Consider the following 27,403-nt stretch of genomic DNA (forward strand, 5'->3'; position numbering starts at 1 on the left):
ACTACAGATAAAAATGAAAAGAATTCTCAGAAAATTCCCCTTCCTTGGTACGTAAGCAGATACAAAAGGGTTGGAAAAAGTTGGGGATTTTGTTTTTCCTTAATTTTTTAAGAAGGAAGTCTTAGAAGAGAGGTCAATTTTATAATCACTTATCCTAGACTTGGTGGAAGAAGCTATCTCCAAAGAAGACTGTAGTATTGAATGATTAAAAATATTTTAGGAAAAACTTAAATGTTTTTTCTAAAATAAAATTTATTATTTTCTGGTTACAGCCTCATATACAGTTACTGTAAAAGCTATAAAGTCAAGTGAACAAAGAGGGAGCTAAAAACCACAGTGATAATTTAATTGCATTTTCAGTTCAGTTCAGCCCAGTAACTCAGTCATGTCTGACTCCACGGACTGAAACATGCCAGGCTTCTCTGTCCATCACAACTCCTGGAGCTTGCTCAAACTCATGTCCATTGAGTTGGTGATGCCATCCAACCATCTCATTTTATGTCGTCCTCTTCTCCTCCTGCCTTTGATATTTCCCAGCATCAAGGTCTTTTCTATCAAGTCAGTTCTTTGTATCAGGTAGCCAAAGTATTGGAGCTTCAGCTTCAGCATCAGTCCATCCAATGAATATTCAGGACTTATTTCCTTTAGGATTGACTGGTTGGATCTTCTAGCAGCCCACGGGACTTTCAGGAGTCTTCTCCAACACCACAGTTCAGAAGCATCAATTTTTCAGCACTCAGTTTTCTTTATACTCCAACTCTCACATCCATACATGACTACTGGAAAAACCATAGCTTTGACTAGTTGGACATTTGTCAGCAAAGTAATGTCTCTGCTTTTTCATATGCTGTCTAGGTTGGCAATTTGATCTCTGGTTCCTCTGCCTTTTCTAAATCCAGGTTGAACATCTGCAAGTTCTTGTTTCATGTACTATTGAAACCATGCTTGGAGAATCTTGAGCATTATTTTGATAGCATGTGAGATGAGTGTAATTGTGTGGTAGTTTGAATATTCTTTGGCATTGCCTTTCTTTGGGATTGGAATAATTTACAACTAAAACCGAGATTTGCAATGACAGTCTCCTGAAATTAATATTGTGAATTGTTCAGAAGAGTAAGGCAGTAAGGCAGAAGGCTACACGCAACTTTAGGATGACATGGTAACCATGCAGAAAAAAATTACATGACTCAGCACAGGGGTAAATGCTGACAAATTGTTACCTTACTCCTAGTACAATTTCAGGCAACTACACAAGTAACTGAAAAAAAGCAAGGAACGGATTAACATCACAAATAGAAGTTGAATATACTAAATGCAAAGGAAAGCAGAAATAAAGCCAATAGTCTTATTTCTTTCAAAAGTGAGATAAAATACTTAGAATTTAACAACTTTGGCAAGAAATAAAGGAGAAAATTTCAACTGCATAATATTGTGATTGATAACACAATATATCCATAGAGGACATTCAGTTCAGTTCAGTTCAGTTCAGTCACTCATTCATGTCCGACTCTTTGCGACCCCATGAATCGCAGCACGCCATGCCTCCCTGTCCATCACCAACTCCCAGAGTTTACTCAAACTCATGTCCATTGAGTCGATGATGCCATCCAGCCATCTCATCCTCTGCCATCCCCTTCTCCTCCTGCCCCCAATCCCTCCCAGCATCAGGGTCTTTTCCAATGAGTCAACTCTTCGCATGAGGTGGCCAAAGTATTGGAGTTTCAGCTTCAGCATCAGTCCTTCCAATGAACACCCAGGACTGATCTCCTTTAGGATGGACTGGTTGGATCTCCTGGCAGTCCAAGGGACTCTCAAGAGTCTTCAACACCACAGTTCAAAAGCATCAGTTTTTCAGAGCTCAGTTTTCTTCACAGTCCAACTCTCACATCCATACATGACCACTGGAAAAACCATAGCCTTGACTAGATGGACCTTTGTTGGCAAAGTAATGTCTCTGCTTTTTAATATGCTATAGAGGACATTACAAATGGTTAAATGAGGTGGAGTAGGCACTTACTGCTTTTCTTCAGTGTCACCATTATTTTTCCAGTTTTTCTTTTGACAAAATATTCACTGTCCACATTGCATTCAGGAAAGGACAGTTTCCACCACCAGTTCCAGCTCTTGACATGTGATCTAAGGCAATAAAACATTTTAGTCTACTCCAATTGCCACCCAAGCCCCCAAAATTGCTTTAAGAATTAGATACGTGAATCAGTTTAGGCCAATGGTCTGAAGTTTTTATGGACATAGAAAATAGTGGTTTTTTTTTTTTTGCTGAATTTGAACTAAGGGGACATAAATTTAGAATTTTCTACTGTACTGAAAGTGAAACCAACGTACATAATAGAGCTGAGCCCCTGGATCTTAAGTTCTAGGCATCTAACCCTACTCATGAATTTTACACAACACAATACATTCTTTCTTTTAGCCTTAAGACAATTGAAACTGTGTTTCTGGTTGCTTTCAAAGTAATCAAAGCAGCTTTGACGATCTTTTAGCCTATATTCAAGCTTATGCCAACTCTATTTTTATAGAGTTGAAAACATAAATGATCAAAATAGATTTAAGGAAAGATGAAGATTTTAAAAGATAATCAAATTTTCCACATGTACTCAGCCTTTTCTATCAAACTTATCAGACACAACTGGTTTATAGTAAGCTCTTTCCATTCTTTAAGAAATAGATCATTCCTATAAATTAACTTGGACTTCAGCAATGCCATTGAATATGGCAACCCCTGGCCACATGTGGCTGTTGAACTCTTGAAATATGTCTAGTCTGAACTGAGATAGACTCTTAGTATAAAATACGTACTGAATTTTGCAGACATAGTATGACAAAAAGGAATGTAGTATATTTTTAATAATTTTCATGTCGAATGCATGTTGAAATGTTAGTATTTGACATTTTGGATTGAACAAAATGTATTGAATTAATTTTACTTATTTCTCTTTACCTTTTAAGTATGACTACTAAGAAAATTTAAAATTGCATATGTGGTTCACACTTGTGGTTTGCATTAAATTTATACTCGTCAGTGTTTGCCTAAAGTACACAAAAAGGAAAAAGTTTAAACTTTAGTGAGATACAAGGGACATTTTTCTTTATATTAATGTTGATTATGATTTCATAAATGTACACATCACCTTAATATATAAACCCTGATAACAATTTAAACTAAACAAAGTGGTGTATACTACCTTTGTGAATACAGACTACTATCTTCTGTATACTGGACCTAGAAGCTTGAAAATCTTGACAAAAATTGACTTATCATTATGTAAACAAATTTACTGACACATGTAGGTAGGACTAGTTCTAAGTACAGTTTGATTGAAAGTTCAAATGATACACCAGGTCTATAGCTTGGCTTTTGGTTGGCCCTGTTCTTAGGTTCTAATCAGTGGCCCCATTGACTTCAGACTCAGAGCATGGCTGCTAGTGCAATAGGCGTGAGTTCTCATCTGCTAGGTCCCCCATAAGCTCTGACATTGGGTTGAACTGGGTCATTTACGTCCTTTGTGGAGGAAAGTAGAAGACTGATTTTGTGATCAAATATAAAATCTATTGTTATGACCTTGTGGCAGAGACTGCTATTGTCCTCGGATATCAACTCTCAGCTTCTTAATAATGGGAGCTTGATTTTTACCAGACACGATAAACACCATATTTCCCAGAGACCTTTGCAGCTAGGTGAGTGCAGTTGCTTAATTCTAGCAATAGGATGTTGTGACTTCTAGAAAATATTCCTAACTGGAATGAGTGTCTTTGTTTCCTTCCTTTAGACTGAAAAACACACGTGATGGCTGAATTTAAGCATCCTCATTTGACTATGAAGTGTAACCATGTGTGGAGGAGCACGGGACAATGTTATCAAAGAAATCAGAAAACCTGATAATTATGAGACTTTTCTGTGAGACTGGTTTGGATTATATAAGAGATATGAACTTCTATCTTGTTTAAGTTACTATTATTTTAGATTTTCTACCACTTAATAATGAACTTAATTTTTATTGATAGAATTCCAAACTATCAATTTTGTGTATGACCCAGGTCATTAATTTTGGAGAGCTATTAACATTAAGAAACAGAATAAATCAAATTTTGCTCACACATCTTTTATTTGGCAAATACTTGGCTTGATATTTCCCTTTATTTTACTTACATATTTTTAGCCATCCTATTTTTCTTTATGTTAATATTTTGATTGCAGTTAATATTGAACATGCTTTTATAATTCTAATGCTCAGGAGTTTATTAGAGTTACTTAAATAGTGTTATGTGAGTAATTATTCAGGTTTTTTAAAAATATAGTTTATCATTATGTAATTTAGGAAGTGTCAGCCTGATTATCAAATTTCCCATACATTTTAGTTCTAGTGTTTATTATAAATGTCTTTATAGTTATTAAATTAAGACCAAAATTTCTGTCTGGACATGAGATTTCACTTTTCCTATGAAGATTTATACAGATGTAATCTTTCTTGTCTTATTTTGAATAAAATCACAGTTATCTATAAAAATGTGTGTGAAATGATGTGTGTGTATAAATAAAATTTAGAAATAAAAAACAATTAAATTTAAAGACAGAGTAAATCCAACTGTAAAAGTTATCAGATCAAAATGAAATAACTTTTTGTCTTCTACTTCGAGGGCTTTCCAAGCGGTTCAAGTGGTAAAGAATCCACATGTCAGTGCAGGAGGCACAAGAGACTCGGGTTCAATCCCTGGGTTGGAAAGATCCCCTAAAGAAGGAAAGAGCAACCCACCCCAGTATTTCTTGCCTGGAAAATTCCGTGGACAAAGGGGCCTGGTGGGCTAGTGTCCAAAGGGTCACAAAGAGTTGGATACAAACTGATCATGCACTTCCTAGACACTTCTATTTAGAAAAGGATTCAGGAAAAAGCAGTACCAAAACAGATGCTTGAGTAAGTTTGTGCTAAATAGGTTAAGAAAAATACAATTGTTAGGAAAAAAAGGATAGAGAATCCTAAAAAATCAAAGGGAACTACAGACCTGAGGGAGTCATGACTAAAGGCCGATGCAGACAGCATTGGCTGTGATATGAGAGATCCTGGTAAGGGAAACTCTGACAAGTGCTTGGGGCTGGTGCACTGGGATGATGACCCAGAGGGATGGGATGGGGAGGGAGGTGGGAGGGGGGTTCAGGATGGGGGACACGTGTAAATCCATGGCTGATTCATGTCAATGTATAGCAAAAACCACTACAATATTGTAAAGTAATTAGCCTCCAACTAACAAAAATAAATGAAAAAAAAAAAAAAGAAGAAAAAAAAAAAAAAAGAAAAGGGAAACTCTGAAGAGGAGAGAGAATCATGTTGAAGTAGACAATCAGGTGAGGAGATGGCTGTAGAAGCCCAGAGATAACCATAAGGGTGGAAGTAGAAAGTAGATTGGAGAGCGGTTAGAAGCTTTAGCAGAAAATTTGGTCACAGTCTAGGTCTGTCTTCATAGCAAGTACAGGATTAAAAACCAACCCCATCAATGTGTTTGTTTAACTGAGGAGGACTGGGTCATTGCAATGAGAATCAAGAAGAAAAGTAATAGAAGCAAGAGGAGCAGTTTTGTCTTTAATGAGTAAGCCCCAAGTGTTGTTTAGTTGCTAAGTCCTGTTTGATTCTTTTTCCAGTCCATGGATCATATGTAGCCCGCCAGGCTCCTCTGCTTGTGGGGTTTCCCAGGCAAGGATACTGGAGTGGGTTGCCATTTCTTCTTCCAGGGGATCTTCCTGACCCAGGGATCAAACCAGCATTTCTTACATTTCAGGCTGATTCTTTACTGTTGAGCCACCAAGGAAGCCCCAGTTCCAAGCTCCCTTAGTGGAATCAGTAGGGGAATTTCAGAGGCAGAAACATTCTGGGATGAAAACATCGATTGAGAGCAATAGAGTTTCAGGAAATTTCAACCTCCTTAGAACTGCAGTCATGACCATGACTTAAAACTCCAGTCATGACTCTTTGATTCCTGAAGATAGTACAAAACATACATTATAATGAAATGATTTTTAAATCACTGGATCATTTTCATAATTATTTTGAGCTACAGCATAGCAAATAATATTGGATACGGCTATTGCTTTTAAACTTTTCTTTTTCTCTAGGAAATAGGTCCTCTTTTAATTTGCATTATATTGTAGATAAATATAGTTTCCTGGTACTATTTGAAAGTTTCATACTATACATTTAGGGGGATTTAATATGGAATTATACAGAGTTGAACTGAGCCTCATTAATAACAGCATTCATATCAACTCATGACAAGGACAGAGGTTTGCAGTTTTTCAGGGTATGAGACACAAAGGAAAGCTTCTACCAAATGGTTCCCAGAATATTTTCTATGTTCCAGCTCTGTCAACAAGGGAAAAGTCAATGCTTACTTACAAGAATGTTATTTTGTTACACATATGAGTTCTGTTAGGTTTCCTGGTATGTTGAGGTATTAGAGATATGTGTACTTTTTTCCAGGTGGTACAGTTTTATTTCATTTCTGGCATGGCCCAGGTGTTTCTTTTGCGTGCCTGTGCATACACATAAGAGCTCAATGAACCCAGCCATGTATTAGAGTGAAAATATTTTTTGAATTATTGCTTTGAATTATTTTTTCAAATGTTTTATATTAGGAAGAATGTAAAATATGATTTGTAATACTGTTGAATTTTTAAACCCATGTGGATATTTTAGGGTAAATTTAATTAGATTTATATTAGTATAATTTATATATTATATTAAAAAATATATGCATAGTTAGAACTGTTTAGTAGTTGAAAAGCTTTTGGAAGCTCTGTAAGAAAGTCAAGGAAATAGCAAGTAAGGAGAGAATGGCTCCTTTTTCCAAGCAATTCAGATTTATTTAGGCCCAACTTTTCATTGTAGCTACACCACCCGACTGAAAAATTCAGCTCATTTTTTTTTCTCATCTGCTTTAAGGACTAGGAACTACAGTATGTGATTATTGATTCTGGAAAGACTGGAGAGAGATAATGAAAAAATGGATTTATTGAAGGATTCTATACAATTTTATTAAAAATTAAGTAGCACTTCCATAGTGCCATAGGAATGTAAAGCACTTTTATTTACATTATCATGCTTGAATTTTCATGAAGGTCAACTATAATTTTGCCCAAACTTGTACCCTTGTTAAATATAGTATATATAGCTATTTCTGTACCCTTGTTAAAATAGTATAAATAGCTATTTATGGTATGAATATTGATTTGGCCTCCTTCCCGGCTTCCTTTATGTATTAGTTTATATGATCTCTATTCTTTCCTTCCTATAAATTGTGTTATCTTGTCTTAATGATATATTCTTAAAAGTTTCCTTAGTATTTCCCTAAAGAAGTTGAGTTCCAGTTAAAATAAAAAGAAAGTGAAATGAATAATGTTATTTTACCATTAACCCTCCCCCACTTATCATACTAAGTGAAGTTAGTCAGAGAAAGACAAATATCATATGATATCTCTTATATGTGGAATCTCAAAAAGTGAAACAAATCAAATTATTAACAAAACAGAAATAGACTCACAGACATAGAAAAGAAACTCATGGTTACCAAAGGGGAAGAGAAAAGAGGGATAAATTAGAAGTTTGGAATTAACAGGTATACATTACTATATATGAAAAAGATAAACAACAATGACCTACTGCATAGCACAGGAAACTTTATTCTGTATCTTGTAATAACCCGTAATGAAAGGAGTTTGAAAAAGAATATATATAGCTAAATCATTTTCCTTTATACCTGAAACTGACACCATTGTAAATCAACTTTACTTCAATAAAAAAAGAAAAAAAAAAACACTGAAGTTAAAGGGGATTCAGTCTACTTATATATATGTTAATATAACTAAGGCCTAGCATGACTAAGGCCTAAATCTGGGATCTCTGAAATTATTTCACCTTTGCGTTTTTAACTGCAACCTCTAAAGTCAGTATCCTCCACATTGGTAAAACCTCAGCTCCATGCACCAAAGGGGTGGCCCCCTACAGTCAGGTTCAGACTAACAATCACCCCAAAAGACTGAAGTGATTTCTTAAATACAGGGGAGCTGTAGGACATAACTAGATTTCAATAGAAGTCACTTCTTCTTAAAATGCCCATTTAGGAACTCAGAGTAATATAGCAGGAATCACATCAGGCATTTTTTATGAGCCTTTCTCATTTAATTATTACAAAGCTCTATGATTTAGTACTATAATGACCCTATTTTACAGAGGAGATAGCTGATTTTGAGTCATTTTCTTTAGAGAAATTTGATGTTTTATATCTATATTTATCTCTGTATATGTCCATGTATATATATATATACACATATAAATAAGTAGGTAGACTTATACACATACATTTTAAACTAAAGAGTTTGTGTATATCCTTCCAATTTGATTCCATCACCTACAGCAGAGCATTTTTGAGGGGAAAAAATGTATGATTTGTTGCTGTTTATATAGTTCAATTTAATTAAAAATGTAGCTCCTTTTGAAACTTCCGAAAGAAGCTGACAAACCAAGTGTTGTGAATCTTTAAATGACTGTATTGTGTTCAAATATTTATGGCATGGCAGAGGAAGCTCTAAGACAGCAAAAAAACAAGAACTCAAGCAATAATTGGAGATTTTAGTTTCTGAAGGATTTGAAGTTTCTGAAAGGCAGTGACTGGGTTCCCTGTCATTTTCAAATGTCCTGGAGACCACATAGAGGGTTTAAAGGACTTTAGAGTTAAGAGGGAAAATAATCAAAGGGAATAAGGCAAGCAAATGTTGGAAAGGCTCAGGAATCAGCACACAACCAGGGTGTAAGCTATTGAGAAAAACAGGACTAAATTCTATCTAGGAATTTACAGTGCATTTTATAATTCTTTATTGACATGCTCTAAAAATGTGTAATTTAGCATAATAAAGGAAGTATTGTTTATGAAAAGAAGAGCAGAAATAGGGAAATTAAGGTTAATTCTGGATTTTTGAAGCATTTTATCTGTTTCACACATTAGTTCAAATCTTACCTGAATGCTACCAAAATAACAATGGAGGGGGGGCAGAAAAATAAGAAGAAACTCTTTTATACTTCAAAATTTGAGCAGCCAATAAAAAATAATAATTTATATTTACCATCCTAAAAGGGCAACACTAAAGAATGTTCAAACAATCGGATAATTACACTCATCTCCCATGCTAGTAAGGTTATGCCCAAGATCCTTCAAGCTAGGCTTCAGCATTATGTGAACCGAGAACTTCCAGATGTCCAAGCTGGGTTTAGAAAAGGCAGAGGAACCAGAGATCAAATTGCCAAAATTTACTGGATCAAAGAGAAAGCAAGGGAATTCCGGAAAAAACATTTACCTCTGTTTCATTGACTTGGCTAAAGCCTTTGACTGTGTGGATCATAACAAACTGTGGAAGACTCTTATTAAAGAGATGGGAATAACAGACCATCTTACCTGTCTCTTGAGAAACCTGTATGTGGGTCAAAAAGCAACAGTTAGTATACCCTGTGTGCAATGGCGCCCCACTCCAGTCCTTTTGCCTGGGGAATCCCATGGACGGAGGAGCCTGGCAGGCACAGTCCATGGGGTCTCGAAGAGTCAGACATGGCTGAGCGACTTCACTTTCACTTTTCACTTTTATGCATTGGAGAAGGAAATGGCAACCCACTCCAGTGTTCTTGCCTGGAGAATCCCAGGGACGGGGTCGCCCAGAGTCGGACAAGACTGGAGTGACTTAGCAGTAGCCATAGCAGTGTGGAACAACTGCCTGGTTCAGGATTGAGCAAGGAGTGTGACAGGCTGTCTATTGTCACCTGTTTTATTTAACTTATACACAGAGCGCATCATTTGAAAGGCTGGTTGAGTTACAAACTGGAATCAAGATTGCTGGGAGAAATATCAACAACCTCAGATATGCAGATGATACCACTTTAATGGCAGAAAGTGAAAAGGAACTAAAGAGCCTTTTGATGAGGATGAAGGAAGAGCGTGAAAAGGCCAGCTTAAAACTCGATATTAAAGAAATTAAGATCATGGCATCCAGTCCCATTACATCATGGCAAATAGAAAGGGGAAAGGTAGAAGCAGTGACAGATTTCCTCTTCTTAGGTTCATCATTGTGGATGGTGACTGCAGCCATGAAATTATGACAATTGCTTCTTGGCCAGAAAGCTATATCAAACCTAGACAGTGTGTTAAAAAACAGACATCACTTTGCCAACAAAAGTCCATAGAGTCAAGGTTATTTCTATAGAAATAAAAAATATATATTTTTATTTTTGTCATCTTTTATGTGCCAGTAACATGAAACTATACTCTAGACACCCCCATATGAGCTGGAAGAGCCACAGACATATTTTAATAATCCCTGGTATTGTTAAAAACATCAGAAAGAAACCTTGTCTTTAGACAATCTACCAACTGCCTGGGTAAGTCTCCTATCCTGTCCCTTCAAAGAGCTCTCTTTGCTTTTCCTTCAGTTTTGGATTTCTGCCAGAAGATAAAGAGCATGTTATTCGACTTGGTCTTTGGAGAGATATAACCGAACCGGCAGATAATTTAATAATACTGCTTGACCTCTTTGTCATATTGATTTATTTATTTACTTATTGGAGGGGAATGTATAGACTGGAATATCCTATTAAGGGAGGTTATGGAATCATCCTAGGAATGTGTGTGTGTATGTGTGTGTGTATGTGTGTATTTCTCTGAAGTAGACATTTGACTAGATACCATATTGAAGATTTATAAATCACTATGCTTCTGTCATTTTATTCTAAACCATTTACCTTGCTGAGTTCAATTTCTATGAAAAAATTTTGAATGCATTTAAAATCAGAAAACATCACAAATTATGAACTATAACTAATGTCTCCAATCTCTGGAATTCTTTTGGTGACTGTCTAGATTTCTAACTGACATCTGTCTCTCTGGAAATCGTGTACATTTAAAAACTTGTTCCTGAGTCAGTCATTTAGATTCCTAACTACAAATATTCAATTATAATTTTATATAAATATTATCCCTGGTTTTGTACACTTAAAAAATCCAACCCCAAATATTATGGTTTTGGAAATGGTGTAATTTTCTTTAGTTCAAATGTTAATTCATTGCAAAATACTGTTCTCTTGAGAGCTCGACTGATACATTATTCAGAGCAAGAAGGCATTTCTTTAAGTGTTGTGATACAACATCAGTAAATATTTATAGAATAATTGCAAAATATTATTGTCATAATATTGGAAAATACAAATTAAATAAATATGTTTACTATGTACAGGGCTTCCCTGTTGGTTCAGATGGTAAAGAATCTGCCTGCATATGCAGGAGACCTGGGTTCCATCCCTGGGTCAGGAAGATCCCCTGGAGAAAGGAACGGCAACCCGCTCCAATATTCTTGCCTAGAGAATCCCATTGACAGAGGAGCCTGGTGGGCTACGGCCCATGGGGTCGCAGAGTTGGACATACTCTGTGACTAACACTTTCACCTTACATGTACACGGCAGATTTGACATTGAGGAATAAATCTGTGAGGAGGTAGCATGATATATGTGTGACATCCACTACCACGTTATAGGTTTCACTTTAAGACTAGCTTTCCAGATATAGTATCTAATTCCTGAGTATCTTCCTTCCTATTTAAGTAAACCACCATTAATTTGACAGTGGTATAAGCTTAGAATTAATCATATTTTTTGTACACTTAGTCAATCATAATAAAGAATCCAAACCAATTCATAATTTGTAGGCAACTCTTTGATTACCTTTACGCTTTTCTCTTTATCTTTCTTGCTGTAGTTATTTATTGTACAAAGCAAATCCAAGCTTTCCTTTCTACACCTGACTTCCTCTAAGTAAGGAATATTTTGTTATCTGTATTTTACCCAGAAGTTACTCACTTCGTTAAGTCTCCAGAGCATGACTTAATTAGTCTCATTCTCCAAATGAATTTTGAAACCATCAATTTGTACAATTTGTGAATGCCACTTTGAATTTTTCCACTACTTCCCTGTCTGACTGGGAAATAATTAAAAACATTTATAGTCTTTTGATTTTCTGCATATTAGGAAGCATAACTTCATACTACTTAAGACAGCAGACAAAAATCCTTGCATTTGCATATCTTGTTTTATTTTTACAAGTTTCCAGTGAAAAATCATCCCTCTCCCTCTTTTCACCATGTCATAGATGAGGATTTTGAGGACAGTGAAAGTAAGTAACATATCCAGAGACAGCACATGTGATCAGTAGCTGGTATCAAAGCTCCAGATTCTCAAGCTGGGGTCTATTTTGGATCGACCTTGGGGTTACTTCAGTAAAGTCACTACTCGCTTTTTCTCTATTATTTTTAACCACTGAAAATTGTTGTAAATTTTATCTCTCAAAAAAAAACTCCAAATTTTTATAAATTCCTGAACAAAAGAATTTTAGACAAAGAGAAAATGAGGGCAATAATCTCAACTCTGACAATCAAAGATTCCCAGAAAAAGAAGTTAGTTTCATAAAGTATGATGCTCAGAAAAGAAGAATTAGAGATAGATTTTAAGCTGTACACTTAGTGAAAAGTATTGACACTAATTACTCAACATTTCTGCAGTGTTGTTTTGAATAATTTAGAACTATTGGACATTCAAAAAAAGTTTTAAATGCTCCTTGAAACTTACAGTATTGAAATACTCAGATGTCAGTTACAGGCATTTTTCCTAGCTTGTTTTTAACTTGTTAAAAATCCAGCCACAAGCAAAGTTGTATTCCTGGAAACCTAAAGATTCATTCTAATTTTATTTATAGATTTCAAATCTGAGACACACATATTTGAAGATTTCCTATTACTTTACACTTTGTTGAGTGACCCCTAATTAATCTTAAAAGAGAGAAATGATAAAGATTCTCACTAGATTCTATACAACATCAAGTCTGGTCTAGGTATCTGAGATTAAATATAGGATTTTGTAGCTTAAAGTACTTAGTGGTATTAAAAAATACCTAAGGGTACAAAATAAAGGGTAAATGTGGTTATTAAATATACATTTAGAGTACAATTTGACTGAATATATTTATAATAAATAGGAATTTTTGTTTATTTATATTTTTGAATTGAGCATTTCACAAGCAATGTAAATTTGGAGTGCCCAACATCATGATAGAAGAGAGTAAGTGGAGGTGATGGCTATGGAATGAACTTGAAAAATAATTATTTTGTGATTATCTGATTGTTTCATCAAAATGTTATGCATGAAACTGAAAAGCATATAGTTCTTACTGAGGCAAATACAGATTTCTTGGTATCATGATTGTGTTATGTTATTTTGAAAGAAAAACTATGAATATGTAAGAAAGTATTGACAAAGCTTCATCAATATTTTGGTCTCAAAAAAAAAATTAACCAGGAAAAGTTCTATTAATTTCAAAGTAGGTAAGTATATCCAACTTCTCTTTGAAAGTCATTTTACCAACAGAAGTATATATTGCAACACATTAGCCTCTCTGGTTTCTGAAGGCACTGATTTGTATTATAATTATCTGAAAATTCTTGCTTCAAAAGAGTCCTTTTTGAGATAACCAAACCTAGTTAATTTAGCTTTTCATTAGTACTGATTTCATTAATTTTGTTTTACTCTGTATGCCAAACTTAGAAACAAACTTTTTAAGCCCTGACACTCAAAATTCCCTGAGTGGAAAGTCACTTTGTAAGTCAGAAAAAAATAAAACTTAAAAAGAAAGTGAATTCCTTTCCACTTTGAAAATTGATGATTTCTCATTCTCAGAATGAAATGGATAGCTGGTAGTAACTGACTTTTTGAGCATATTTATAAAATTACACAAATTGCTAGCACCTAGACATGTGCAGTAGAATTTTGTGAAGCTGTATGTACTTACATTACTATTTGTTTGAAATGTTTTGATTTCTTAAGAATATGTTATATCCATATTTAAATATAAACACAAAAATAATTTCAGCATCATATATAAATAGAAAAAAATCCATTTACTTCTCTCCATCTACAAGGTAACCAATAATTATTGCCATAGCTGTGCTTATATTAAGACATATTTTTAAATTTTTATTAAATTGTACTCAGTAAAATTTATTAAGCATTTTATTTTTTATTAAAAATAAATATTTAATTATTAAACAATTTATTGAAATATTTTCTAATTGTGTCTTAAGAAACTGGATTCTATAATCTTTTTGTTGAATTGTTTCAAGCTCTTGTTTGTTTCCTTCAAGTTGTTTGTCTGTAAAATGGGACAAGCGAGATATTTCATAGCCATTTCACCCCAAAATGGTGTGTGTTGCAATTTTGGATGCTCCACTAATAGATGAATTATTTGTTGGAGTAATTCATATGAACTTACATACACCACTAGGGTCTCTGCCAATAATGGAGCCCAATAACATGAAATAACAAATGGAGAAAGGAATGGCAAACTAGTATTCTTGCCTTGAGAACCCGGTGAACAGTATGAAAAGGCAAAAAGATAGGACACTGAAAGATGAACTCCCCAGGTCGGTAGGTGCCCAATATGCTACTGGAGATCAGTGGAGAAATAACTCCAGAAAGAATGAAGAGATGGAGCCGAAGCAAAAACAATACCCAGGTGTGGATGAGACTGGTGATGGAAGCAAGGTCCGATGCTGTAAAGAGCAATATTGCAGGTCAGGAAGCAACAGTTAGAAATGGACTTGGAACAACAGACTGGTTCCAAATAGGAAAAGGGTGCATCAAGGCAGTATATTGTCACCCTGCTTATTTAACTTATATGCAGAGTACATCATGAGAAATTCTGGGCTGGAAGAAGCACAAGCTGGGATCAAGACTACTGGGAGAAATATCAATAACCTCAGATATGCAGATGACACCACCCTTATGGCAGAAAGTGGAAGAAGAACTATAGAGCCTCTTGATGAATGTGAAAGAGGAGGGTAAAAAAGTTGGCTTAAAGCGACATTCAGAAAACTAAGATCATGGTATCTGGTCCCATCACTTCATGGCAAATAGATGGGGAAACAGTGGAAACAGTGGCAGACTTCTTTTGGAGGGCCTCCAAAATCACTGCAGATGGTGACTGCAGCCATGAAATTAAAAGACACTTACTCCTTGGCAGGAAAGTTATGACCAACCTTGACAGCATATTAAAAAGCAGAGATATTACTTTGCCAACAAAGGTCCGTCCAGTCAAGGCTATAGTTTTTCCAGTAGTCATGTATGGATGTGAGATTTGGACTACAAAGAAAGCCGAGTGCTGAAGAATTGATGCTTTTGAACTGTGGTGTTGGAGAAGACTCTTGAGAGTCCCTTGGACTGCAAGGAGATTCAACCAGTCCATCCTAATGGAGATCAGTCCTGGGTGTTCATTGGAAGGACTGATGTTGAAGCTGAATCTCCAATACTTTGGCCACCTGATGCGAAGAGTTGACTCATATGAAAAGACCCTTGACGCTGGGAAAGATTGAAAGCAGTAGATGAAGGGGACACAGAGGATGAGATGGTTGGATTGCATCACCGACTCAATGGACATGAGTCTAGGTAAACTCCAGGAGTTGGTGATGGACAGGGAGGTCTGGCGTGCTGCAATCCATGGGGTCACAAAGAGTCGGACACGACTGAGTGACTGAACTGACTTACTGACTGAATAATGTGGTGATTTGAGGAAACCAACTTTTCTCCAGTGAGCAGTTCTGTCTCTCTCAGTAAAACTCACTCTAGCATTTCAGAATTTATAAAATCATTCTTAGGATTCATTTAAGGAACATAAGGTATGGGGTAACCCATAAAGTTTGGCAGGACACCACAAACCTATCAAAGACGTGCATGTTTAAATCAGTGTTTGTTACTTTTATATGTGTTTCTAAATATATTTGTACTATTATATCACAAACTATGAATTTATTAGGAAATATTTGCCTCTTTCATAATAGCCTAGATAGAACTCATCAATTTGAAGTCTGTAATACAAAACTTGAATATTTTTAGGCATATATCGAGTGGTGAGCGTTGAAGAAATACTAGCTGCCAAATCATTGGCTTTTTGGTGGTCTCTAATTTTTATATTACTTCATTCAAAGCTACTTGTGGCAGCATATGAAATTCAGCAGGATAGACAGGATAATTTACCAAGTATTTTTTTCTTTCTTTTAAATATTTTACAAAGTCAAGTAAGTTTTCCATCCCTTTAACATCATGATTTTTGTAGACATTAGATTACATCAACAGCTCTAAATAAATTAACTTCTAAAATAAAACAATTTTATGACATTTGAATAAGTTTCCTTGTTGCTAAAGCAATAAGCTTCAGTGATACAAATCTGAGTGTAACATATGGCCTCAGCCTTAGGCCAGGGTGTTCCCTTTGAATTATTCCAGGCTTTTCCTTATAGCGCTGTGCTTCAAACATGAATCCAATTACCAACTGCAGTCAGGCAATTGAAAGGCTGCAGGAGAAATACTCTGATAGATGGGGAGGGTGGGTAAAGGACTATGATTTGTGTGGTAATAAGCAAGAGAAGGTCAATTGTAATAGGATAGACTGGTTTCCAAGACAGAGCTAATGTAGGATGCCTTCCACTCCATTGAGGGATGCTATCAATAGATTTGTTGTTTTCATTACCAAGAATGTCACTTACTGACAAGAAGAATAAAGAAAGTGTGAGAAGGCTTGTTGATGGATCAGGTGATTAAAACCTAGGTTGTGGTGAGCAATTAGCAAACTGATGACCTTTTTTGAGGACTGGGAGTAGGAGGTTGAAAGAAAGGTGCTATGTAAATGTCTACCTGAAAAGACTAGTTTTATGTTCTTTAAGATTTATGTTCAAACTCTAGATTCATAATAGGAAGGCTGAATAATATGAGTCTCCCCAAGATACAATCTTTCTTTTTATGCTCCAAGTTATTGGATTTCTTCTCAATAGAGAAAACAGAAATGCAAAAGAATGCCTACTGTTCATACCACATATTTTTAGCATTGTAATTCCTTATACTGGTGTACAGATAGTACCCTGTAAGCTCTCACAACAAAAGAATTCATTCCGTTCATGGGGTTTCTGTTTTCCTTTGAGTCCTGAGTCGAGTTAGTCTCATAGCCAGATAATTCTTCATATGAGTTATAGAACAAGCAAAACAAATGACACTGTGAACCTAATAATGCTAAAGTTTTTTTTTTTTTTTACCAGAAATATCAAATATATTTTTATAAAGATAAATCCTATACCAAAGGAATGACTTACCCAAGGATAATCTTATCGAGGTTCTCACCCCTATTCTTTGGCGCTAACCCATGGAGAACTATAGAAGACTACTTCATTTTTCAAAGTTTGTAAAAGGCTTTACTTCCTCTACTCCTCAGTCAAAAAATATAAAAGAGTGCCCTTTGCAATTTCAAAAGCTTACTTATAATTACAAATAAAATTAAAAAAATATCTCCTCGTCTTCTGGTACAGTGTACCTTTGTGATTTTTTTTTTTTTTTACTTCAGAGGAGTATTCAAATCCTAAAAATGTACAATTCTTTCAAAACAGTAATAACTTCATTTAGTTTTTCAGTTTCCCTGATGGCAAGCACTCATTTATACTTAAGAATCAGCTAAAACTCAAAAAGTCATACAGTGAATTACTGAGAATTTGAGATGCAGTCAGTGTTAACCATCTTTCATTGAGAAGACTGACAGCTACTAGGACAAAATACGCCTGTGCAAGCTCTCTAAAATTTCAGTTAAATATATCAAAAGCCGTTTAACTAATAAAAAAGCCACTGTGTTAATAGAGCCATCCGTGGCTTTTTGGCACCTCCTAAATGAAGGATGTCTTCGGGAGTAGCCCTTACACTGTGGAGCAGCCATCTGTTCACCGTATCTGATGGCTGTTCATTCTGAAAGAGCTCTCCGGCTTCTAGCACTTAGGAGCGATTAGCTGATGCCCAAGGATCTTGATACCGCACGTTCCCTGGGCAATTAGAAGAGGAGAGAGTCCATGAGAGCTTTAAGAGGCAAAGATATGCCTTGTTAGCAGCTACATTTGAATCAAGCTTTAGAGCACAACAAAATCCTACGTAAATATGCCCCTAGGAAAAAGAGAAAGATTTTCAGGCTGATGTCAGAAGAAGAAAAAAGTGTTTTTTTTCCTAACATTATTCTTTTCTACTCCATTTTCTATTGGAAATCAGGTTCTATATTTGGGGGCCAGGGGGCAGGGCATTTCGTGGTTAGAAAAAGACAAAAATTTTAATTGCTCTTGTCACTTGCTCTCCTCAGCAATTTATTTTCCCAGCAATTACAACTGCCTTTCATTGGCTATTTCATGAGCACGGCCCCTGCTCCAGTGCAGATTTTAATTTTTAAATATTGGGCTGCTGCTGATGCTGCTTCTGTTGACATGAAGGGACACTGTCTGGAATTCTTTGACTTCCTCAGGAAATTTTATTTCCTGTTATTTATTTAAGAATATGTTTCTATTAATCATTTTAATAGATTATTCAATAGACCTTTATGTTCAAAGAGTTTTTATTCTTAACAAATGAATAGAAGAGACCAGAATTCTGTATAACTATCTTCTTTTTTCTGACCTATTTTTTCTTAAAGTTGCACACAGGTTTTGTCAACTATGGTAAGGCAGAGTTAATGGAAATCTTTGTTCTATGATAAAATTCCATATATTCCCAATGAAATTTTGATCTTTTCTTTCATCAAACATTTTATATAAGTATACTCAACTATAGAAAACTTTCTCTGTATAAATCTCAACACAAGTAAATAATAAACTAGGTACATGATATTTTCATAAGTTCCTGTGAAGCCACTATTTTTCAAGAGAAAATATGATATTAATTAAATACATCAACTGCCTGTTTAAGTAGTAAGAAGTTAATAAATTAAAAAATGCTTCCCTTGTAGAAGATATAAAGGAGAGTTCTCAGATTTCCTATGGGACATTAATATACAATCAATAATTTTGATTCATTTTTTTCCCTTCAGTCATCAAACTAGAAAAAGTATGTTGTATTTTGAGGGCATCTTAACTGGAGCACAAACATGACCAAGAGTATCTCTTTGAGATGGAGACTCCACAAAGGATGACTGGTTGTGCTCCTAAGTTGACATCGGCAATCTCTGTATCCATTATGGCAGCAAAAGGAAATCAAAGTTCGTAGGTGAAATGCTCAGAGAGCTGAGTCACCAGTAATAATGGCATGCATTTGAAGCCAATTGAGTCAATATCACAAAATAATCTTCAAGTATCAGATGAGGTTTTCACAGCGATAGTGTAGAGTTAGAAGTCCTTAAAAAGACTGCTTAGTTGGGTAGGAAATGTCTTGTATATGGGAGTAATATATGCATAAAACTATAAGTTGTATAATAAGTTTTATTTTAATCACTTCCCTAAACAGTGTGATGATATTTCCCCCTTAATAGTATATTGGCACAATTCAATTCTTCTTCCTAAGTTAAAATTTAGACTGTTTAATTTGTAACTTGGACACAATTTGGTTTGACTAAAGCCAAGTGGATTAATATTAATCATTAAATGAAATTAATGAAAGCACAGGAGGAAATGCCAATTAATTGGGCATAACCAAAGAAGTTTTTCTCATTTATTTTCCTGGAAATAGAGCTGTGAGGGGAGACTACAAAGCTACTAAATTTTATAATGAAAACTCATTGAAAAAGACAGAATAAGCCCTGAGTATTGATTACACACTGCAGGGAAAGGACTAACTGGATTAAAATTCTGAAAGAGAGGGCTTAAATTTGAAAATGGAACTTGCCATTATGATGTTTATGCAGGGAAATAAGAGTCAAAGGCCAAACTTTCCAGGATATGAGTTCAGATCTTCAAATAACAGCATTTGAGAAAGGAGGTGAAAATAGTTCTAAAGGCCGGTATATAATACCAGGTATATCAACACTTCCTCAGAAGATTCTGAGTTAAAAAAGAAAACACTAATGCTAGAACAGCAAGCTCCCCAAACTAAAACAGCTCCTATCACAGGGATGCTGAAACAATTGATATGAGCTCAGTTTAACTCTTTCATTTTATATCATAAACTTGTGCCCTCTAACCACTTGAAAATTTGCTCAGCACAGGCAAAATAAGATTGTATAAAGCTCCGATTCTGAACTCAAGCGTTTTCAGTCCAGTATAGTGGCACAAAGAGAACAGAAAATAAAAGGTGACCTGTGAGAACTCCAAAGGAAAATTCTAGAAAATAATACAAAGTCAGGTTAAAGCAATCACTTTCGAAAATACAATTTTTGAATTAAAACATTTTTTTCTTTGAAAGATGGAACTTTGAAATGCATAGCTTCCTTTTATACCTTATTTATTATCTTTTTTAACTTATTTTTGCAAAAATATTTTTCCTCTAAGGTTAAGATGAAAATTTAGTCACAGCTGATGCTTATATATTTTACAGTCATATGTAAATCAACCAATAACCAAGTAGAAAACAGCTTTCTACTTTTGATTCTCCAAATGGTAATGACTCGTTTCCATCTTTGATTCTGAATATGGTTGATCGTCTGCTTCCTTAGAGGTCATCTGAGCTGCTAAAACAGAGTGTGGAGTTATTTATTCAGTTGTTGCATATTAGTTCCTCAGGAGTTAAAAGATCTGAACAAATATAAAGTCTTAGACTACATTACATTACCCTTTATTAGTGGGAAATTCAAGTCTAGAGATCAGTATTAATCCAGTCCCTAAAATCTGCTTGTTCTATGAGAGGGACCCCAAACTGACCTCTGATCAGGTTATATTAAAAGGATTTTACCCTTGTTACTAATTAAATAGCTGTATGTGCATTATTTCCTTTACAGTCAAGTTATGACATCAGCTCTCTCAAGGAACCTGAGACAAGAGAAACTTGAAGGCAAACAGAATCAAGTTCCCATTTAAGCAGGAAGAATATATTTTGCATATTTAGGTCCTGACATTTGGCATCTACTATGCAGTAGTGTATTGTGATTAATATTCCAGCATATCACATGTCAACATGTTCTTTGTTGAAGTTTGAAGAGAGCAAACTTAAAGACTTATTAAAACTCAAACTTTTCAGATGTTAGTTACCTGCTCTTTCTAAGACAATTTACCTAAGAGCCCCAGAAAGCAAAAATAGTGGCTCAAAATGTCATAATTTTTGGTCCTGGAGTGGAGTATCTGAATATACACCGGCAGGAATATTGAAGGATTTGGTTTGTTTGACAACCTTGGGGACAATGTTTTGGTAATCCTTCTTTTTTCATCACATATAATAATACATCTGCTGCTTCTACCCTATCTGTTTTGCATATATATATATATATATATATATACACACATACATATATATATATTATTAAGTGCCTTCCTATGCATATATATTCACCCATTGCATGGAAAAAGATGATTACCATAATGATTCTGAAAGTGTTCTCATTTCAGAAAGAAAAGTCTATTCTTCATATTCCTCAAGGGCACAGAGTTTTGCCCCTTCATACATGTTTTTGAATTTTCAATATACATTCATTTCTCCCCCCTGAAATTATTAATGAGACTGTGCAAAGCTAAGCTGTATCTGCCTTTTCATAAAGGCAGATAATTTTCTTTGTTACATCACAGCTGCAGAGTAACCATAGCAACCAACTTAAGAAACAGAAATAGTTATTATTCTATGCCTTCCATGTCTAGAACATGCAAATGGAAGAAGTGCTATTAAGGTACATTAAAGAAAAGAAGTTCTCTCAGTTTTACAACTATCTTCATTTTTTGACACTGCCCTTACAATCATTTTGCTTGAATAAATCATTACTAAAATAAAAATTCAACTTGTCTAATATATACAGTGGTGGTGGAGGTTTAGTACCTAAGTCATGTCTGACTCTTGCGACCCCATGGGCTGTAGCCTGCCAGGCTCCTCTGTCCATGTCTCCAGGCAAGAATACTGGAGTGGGATGCCATTTCCTTCTCCAGGGGATCTTCCAGAACCAGGAATCGAAGCCAAGTCTCCTGCATTGCAGGCAGATTCTTTACTGACTTTTATGCTTGCCTGCCAACATATACAGTGAATCATTCAAAAGCAATGAAGATAATGTCACACTCACAGATAAGGCCAAAGATGGTCTGGTTTTGTGCCTACTGTTCTCATTTTTGATGACTTTGGTGCTTTGGGAAGTTTTCTATAGTAAAGCACAGGTATTTGGGTCTCCAGCCTCACTTTCTAAGCAGTGGTAGAATATCATACTCTAATAAATTTAACCTCACATCTGTCTGGATCACCTTCCTTAGTTTCCTGCCTATGGTTAAAGGTCATGGTCTATTTTTTTAATAAAAATTTTTAATTTTTCAAATTTACAGAAAAGTTAACAAAGTTGAAACAGAGAGATTTCATATACCCCTCAGCAATTTCAATTTCCCATAATGATTTCATCTCATATTGTATCATTGGAACATTACTATTTAGTTGGGTTTCACCAGTGATTCTACAAATGCCCCTTTTTATATTCCAAGATCTAATCCAAGGAAATTTTTCACGTCTCTTGGATCTCTTCAAGTCAATGATAGAACATGATAATGTATCATTCTTTCCATGATTTTCAGTCTTAAGGAGGTGTGTGGGACCTGACTGGCTGAAGCTTTCTCATGATTAGACGTGCGTGATGTGTGTTAGGAGGGATAGCTCTGAGATTAAATGCCCTTTTCACCACATTTTGTCAGGTGGCACACGGTATCAACACGCCTTAGTACTATTGGTGTTAACTTGTTTAAGGTAGCATTTGTCAATTTTCTCCTTGTAGAGTTACTAGCTGCCCTTTCCACAGTCTAGTTATTGGAAGCAAAACACAAATCCATAGCCCAAAGGAGTGGAACTGAAATTTCACCTCAGAAGAGGGATATTTCTTTTTATATTATTTGGAATTCTTTTCTCTCTCATTTATTTATTTATTCTATTTATGTCATTATGGATCCAGGCATATTGCAATCCAATGTCTAGTTACTCATTTTGTCACTCAGGTTATTCCCATTTTGACTATTGGAGGCTCTTTCCGGTTGACACCTGAGTGTCTTTGCCACGACCTTTTGCTTTTGACTTTGGAGCATTGCTTTCTAGTACTGCCCAATGCTCCAGGGCTCATGTTGCACATTATCTGCCTCTTTCCTAGAATCAGCTATTTGTCCTAGGGTCCTTGGTAACTTTCAGTTCCGTTCAGTTCAGTCGCTCAGTCGTGTCCAACCTTTTGTGACCTCGTGAATCTCAGCAATCCAGGCCTCCCTGTCCATCACCAACTCCCGGAGTTTACCCAAACTCACTGGTAACTTTAGAGAATGGTATTTAAAAACTGAGAATTCAGCGGTAGGGGGATGATAGTTTGCTTTGCAGTTAAATCCAGTTCTGCTGCTTCCACATACTCTTTTAACAAACAGTATTAGCACTAACCTGAATACTGTAGAGAAAAGAAAACTAAGTTTTTCTCTTTCTCTTTGCCTCATTTCACTAGGAATACATGGAAACATAGGTAGATTACCTTAAAATCACAAAAAATTTATATTGTACAATTTGATTCTTTCTCACAAAGTTTTGGTTTTATTGAGAAGTGGGGCGGGCAGCAATGATCTGAGGAAGGTGATTCTCTTTTCCCTGATAGCTCAGTTGGTAAAGAATTCACCTGCAATGCTTGAAACCTGGGTTTGATTCCTGGTTTGGGAAGATCTGCTCGAGAAGGGATAGGCTACCCACTCCAGTATTCTTCGGCTTCCTTTGTGGCTCATCTGGTAAAGAATCTGCCTGCAATGAGGGAGACCTGGGTTCAATCCCTGGGTTGGGAAGATCCCCTGGAGAAGGGAAAGGCTACCCACTCCGGTATTCTGGCCTGGAGAATTCCATGAATTCTTCATGGGGTCGCAAAATGTCGGACATGACTGAATGACTTTCATTCACTCACTCATACAAAACATTTGCACACTTTAAATGTCAAATACTCCTATTATGGGAAAAAATAAATCTTTTTGTACCATCAGGATATTTCTTGTCATCCCCGAGTAATGAAAGTAATAAAGCAAAGGTTTTGACCCCACTGACCTTGTGGCCTCAGCAAAGTATGCCCTTATGATTCTGCCTTAGTACGTTGGTTCAGGTGATGGGGTCTGTGGGGACATATCTGCTGGGGATGCAGCTGCAGTATTTGGGACTTAGGCTAATGATGAGGTAGGAGATGTAAATAAACTAGAGGAAGGATATTAAAACTAGAGGAAGGATATTATATGGGGGAGGGTGAATTTTTATTGTATAGTACTCTGAAAATTCCCCCACATCAGAGGGCACACTGACTGCATTGATCTTGGCACTTCAGTACCTTGTTCTGGGTTTCATCACCCTCTAGAAAACTGCATGAATCATAGGTTTTCTTGGAAAATCTATTGTCTTTTAAAAAATACATTAAAACCTACATTAAGAGTCAAGAGTGGAAAAAGCTCTGTCAGTACAATTAATATTTGGCTGATTAGTGAGAAATAATTGGTCATTTCAGTCAAATTCAGTAGGAAAAGATCCCTATGATTTCATATACATTATTATAATTGTCACCTTGGTTAATATCTTACAAATGAGATATAAAACTTAGGAGAAATTGGTTCACCCTTATTACAACTGCAGTGACTGAAGGAAGCATCATCATTTATAACATCTGGGGTATAGTCTACAAACACCTGCATAATTTGCCTTTGTGGTAAAAATTTGTCCTCTTTTATTTTTTAAATACCACCCAGAAAATTTCACCTTAGGAGTAGAAAATGTGGAGTTGAATGGCCTGGGTTCACAGACCTAGATCTACCACTAACTAGTTGAGTGAACTTGGCCAAGTTAACTGCTCTTGCCTTGGTTTCCTCATCAGAAAAGTATGAACAACAATATATTTCTGGTCTGTAACCCTCACAAAATCATTCAGTTTATGCTAGAACCAGTTCCTGGGACAGCATATGAGTTATACTGGTCTTTATTAAAATTATAATTATCTACTTGAGAATTAAATTAAAAAATATTTCTTTTTAAAGTTGTCATGGCAATACAATTTATAGGAAATACTAAATTATAAATAAGGAAAGATGAGAGACAAGAAGTCATTGTGTCAAAGTGAGGTGAAAGATTTGTCTCTGTTTTGTAGTAAGTGACTTCATTGTTAACATCTGAGGAAACTACTTTGGGTTGAGAGAAACAGGAAGTTCTACCACAGCTGAGAGAAGGTCGTGGGGGAGATTGTGGAGGAAGCAGTGCCGGTGGCGGGGGAGGGACAGTGGCAATGGTACAGGGAGGGTGGCCATCCAGCCTGCAATCCTGGAAAGCGCTGCGCTAGCAGGGCTGCCGAGCTCCTCGTCCACACCTGACTAGAACCTGGAGTTTCTTTCTCAAATTACTCCAAACCCAAGAGGAGTCCTCCCAATGTTGGGTCTTTGTCGGACATGGTGGTAGCAATGCTGGACTTTCCAGTTCCTAGTGCTTTGAGCTCTACTGTCCCTGACACGGGCATCTCTGGTGGCTCAGACGGTAAAGCGTCTGCCTGCGATGCCGGAGACCTGGGTTCGATCCCTGGGTCAGGAAGACGCCCTGGAGAAGGAAATGGCAGCCCACTCCAGTACTCTGGAAAATCCCATGGATGGAGGAGCCTGGTAGGCTACCGTCCACAGGGTCATTAATACACGTTTAGAATGATAAAAATAAAATGCTTGAGGTTGTTCTTTAAAAACTTCACTTTCTGGCCTAAAATGTTGATTTAGAGGAAATGCTTGAGAAAAAACTAAATGATTTCCTCCTTTTGTTGCTCAGTTGTGTCCAAATCTTTGTGACCCCACAGACTGCAGAACACCAGGCTTTCCTGTCTTTCACCATCTCCCGGAGCTTGCTCAAACTCATCCATTGAGTTGGTGATGCCATCCAACCATCTCATCCCCTGTTGTCCCCTTCTCCTCCTGCCTTCAAGCTTTCCTAGCATCAGAGTCTTTTCTAATGAGTCAGTTCTTCGCATCAGGTGGCTAAAGTATTGGAGCTTCAGCATCAGCAGCAGTCTTTCCAACAAATATTCAGGGTTGATTTCCTTTAGGATTGATCCCTGTCCAAGGGATTCTCCAGAGTCTTCTCCAACACCACGTTCAAAAGCATCAATTCTCCGGCACTCAGCCCTCTTTGGGGTCCAAATGTCACATCCATACATGACTACTGGAAAAACCATAGGTTTAACTACTTGAACCTTTGTCGGCATAGTAATGTCTCCGCTTTTTACTATGCTGTCGAGGTTTGTCCTCACTTTTCTTCCAACAAGCATGTGTCTTTTAATTTCATGGCTGCAGTCACCATCTACAGTGATTTTAGAGCCCATGAAAATAAAGTCTCTCACGGTTTCCATTGTTTCTCCATCTATTTTCCATGAAGTAATGGGACCAGATGCCATGATCTTCATTTTTTGAATGCTGAGTTTTAAACCAGCTTTTTTCCCTCTCCTCTTTCACCTTCATTAAGATGCTCTTTAGTTCCTCTTCACTTTCTGCCATAAGGGTGGTGTCATATGCATATCTGAGGTTTTTGATATTTCTCCTGGCAATCTTGATTCCAGCTTGTGATTTATCCAGCCCAGGATTTCGCATGATGTACTCTGAATATAAGTAAAATAAGCAGGGTGACAATATACAGCCTTGACGTACTCATATTTCTATTTGGAACTAGCCTGTTGTTCCATGTCTGGTTCTAACTGTTGCTTCTTGATCTGCATACAGATTTCTCAGGAGGCAGGTAAGGTGGCCTGGTACTCCTATCTCTTTAAGAATTTCCCACAGTTTGTTGTGATCCATACATTCAAAGGCTTTAACACAGTCAGTAAAGCAGAAGTAGATGCTTTTCTGGAACTCTCTTGCTTTTCTATAATCCAGTGGATGTTGGCAATTTGATCTCTGGTTCCTCTGCCTTTTCTAAATCCAGCTTGAACATCTGGGAGTTCTTGGTTCATGTTCTGTTGAAGCTTAGCTTGGAGAATTTTGAAAATTACTTTCTGGCATGTGAATTAAGTGCAAATGTGGGGTAGTTTGAGCATTCTTTGGCATTGCCCTTTGGTACTGGTATGAAAACTGACCTTTTCTAGTCCTGTGGCCACTGCTGAGTTTTTCAAATTTGCTGGCATATTGAATGTAGCACTTTATCAGCAGCATCTTTTAGGATTTAAAATAGATAAAAAAAAATAGGTCAAATGGAATTCCATCACCTACACTAGCTTTGTTCATGGTGATACTGGCAAAGGCTGACTTGAGTTTGTACTCCAAGATGTCTGGCTCTAGGTGAGTGATTACACCATCATGGTTATCTGGGTCAAAAAGATTTTTTTGTATACTTCTTCATGTATTCTTGCCACCTCTTCCCTCCTAGCCCCAGAATATTATTCATTGATACCC

At 36.2% G+C, this 27,403-nt stretch overlaps 1 long non-coding RNA gene across 1 annotated transcript; it reads right to left on the bottom strand.

The window, feature by feature from the left end:
* Positions 1-2,620: 2,620 nt before the first annotated feature.
* Positions 2,621-21,947, bottom strand: LOC122687319. The gene is made up of 3 exons (XR_006339095.1): positions 21,800-21,947; positions 4,637-4,646; positions 2,621-2,633 (listed from the first exon to the last, which is right to left on the bottom strand). It is a non-coding gene; the product is annotated as an uncharacterized LOC122687319 (long non-coding RNA).
* Positions 21,948-27,403: the final 5,456 nt, after the last annotated feature.

This window comes from Cervus elaphus, chromosome 31, assembly GCF_910594005.1.
Source record: "Cervus elaphus chromosome 31, mCerEla1.1, whole genome shotgun sequence".
Taxonomy (NCBI): Eukaryota; Metazoa; Chordata; class Mammalia; order Artiodactyla; family Cervidae; genus Cervus; species Cervus elaphus.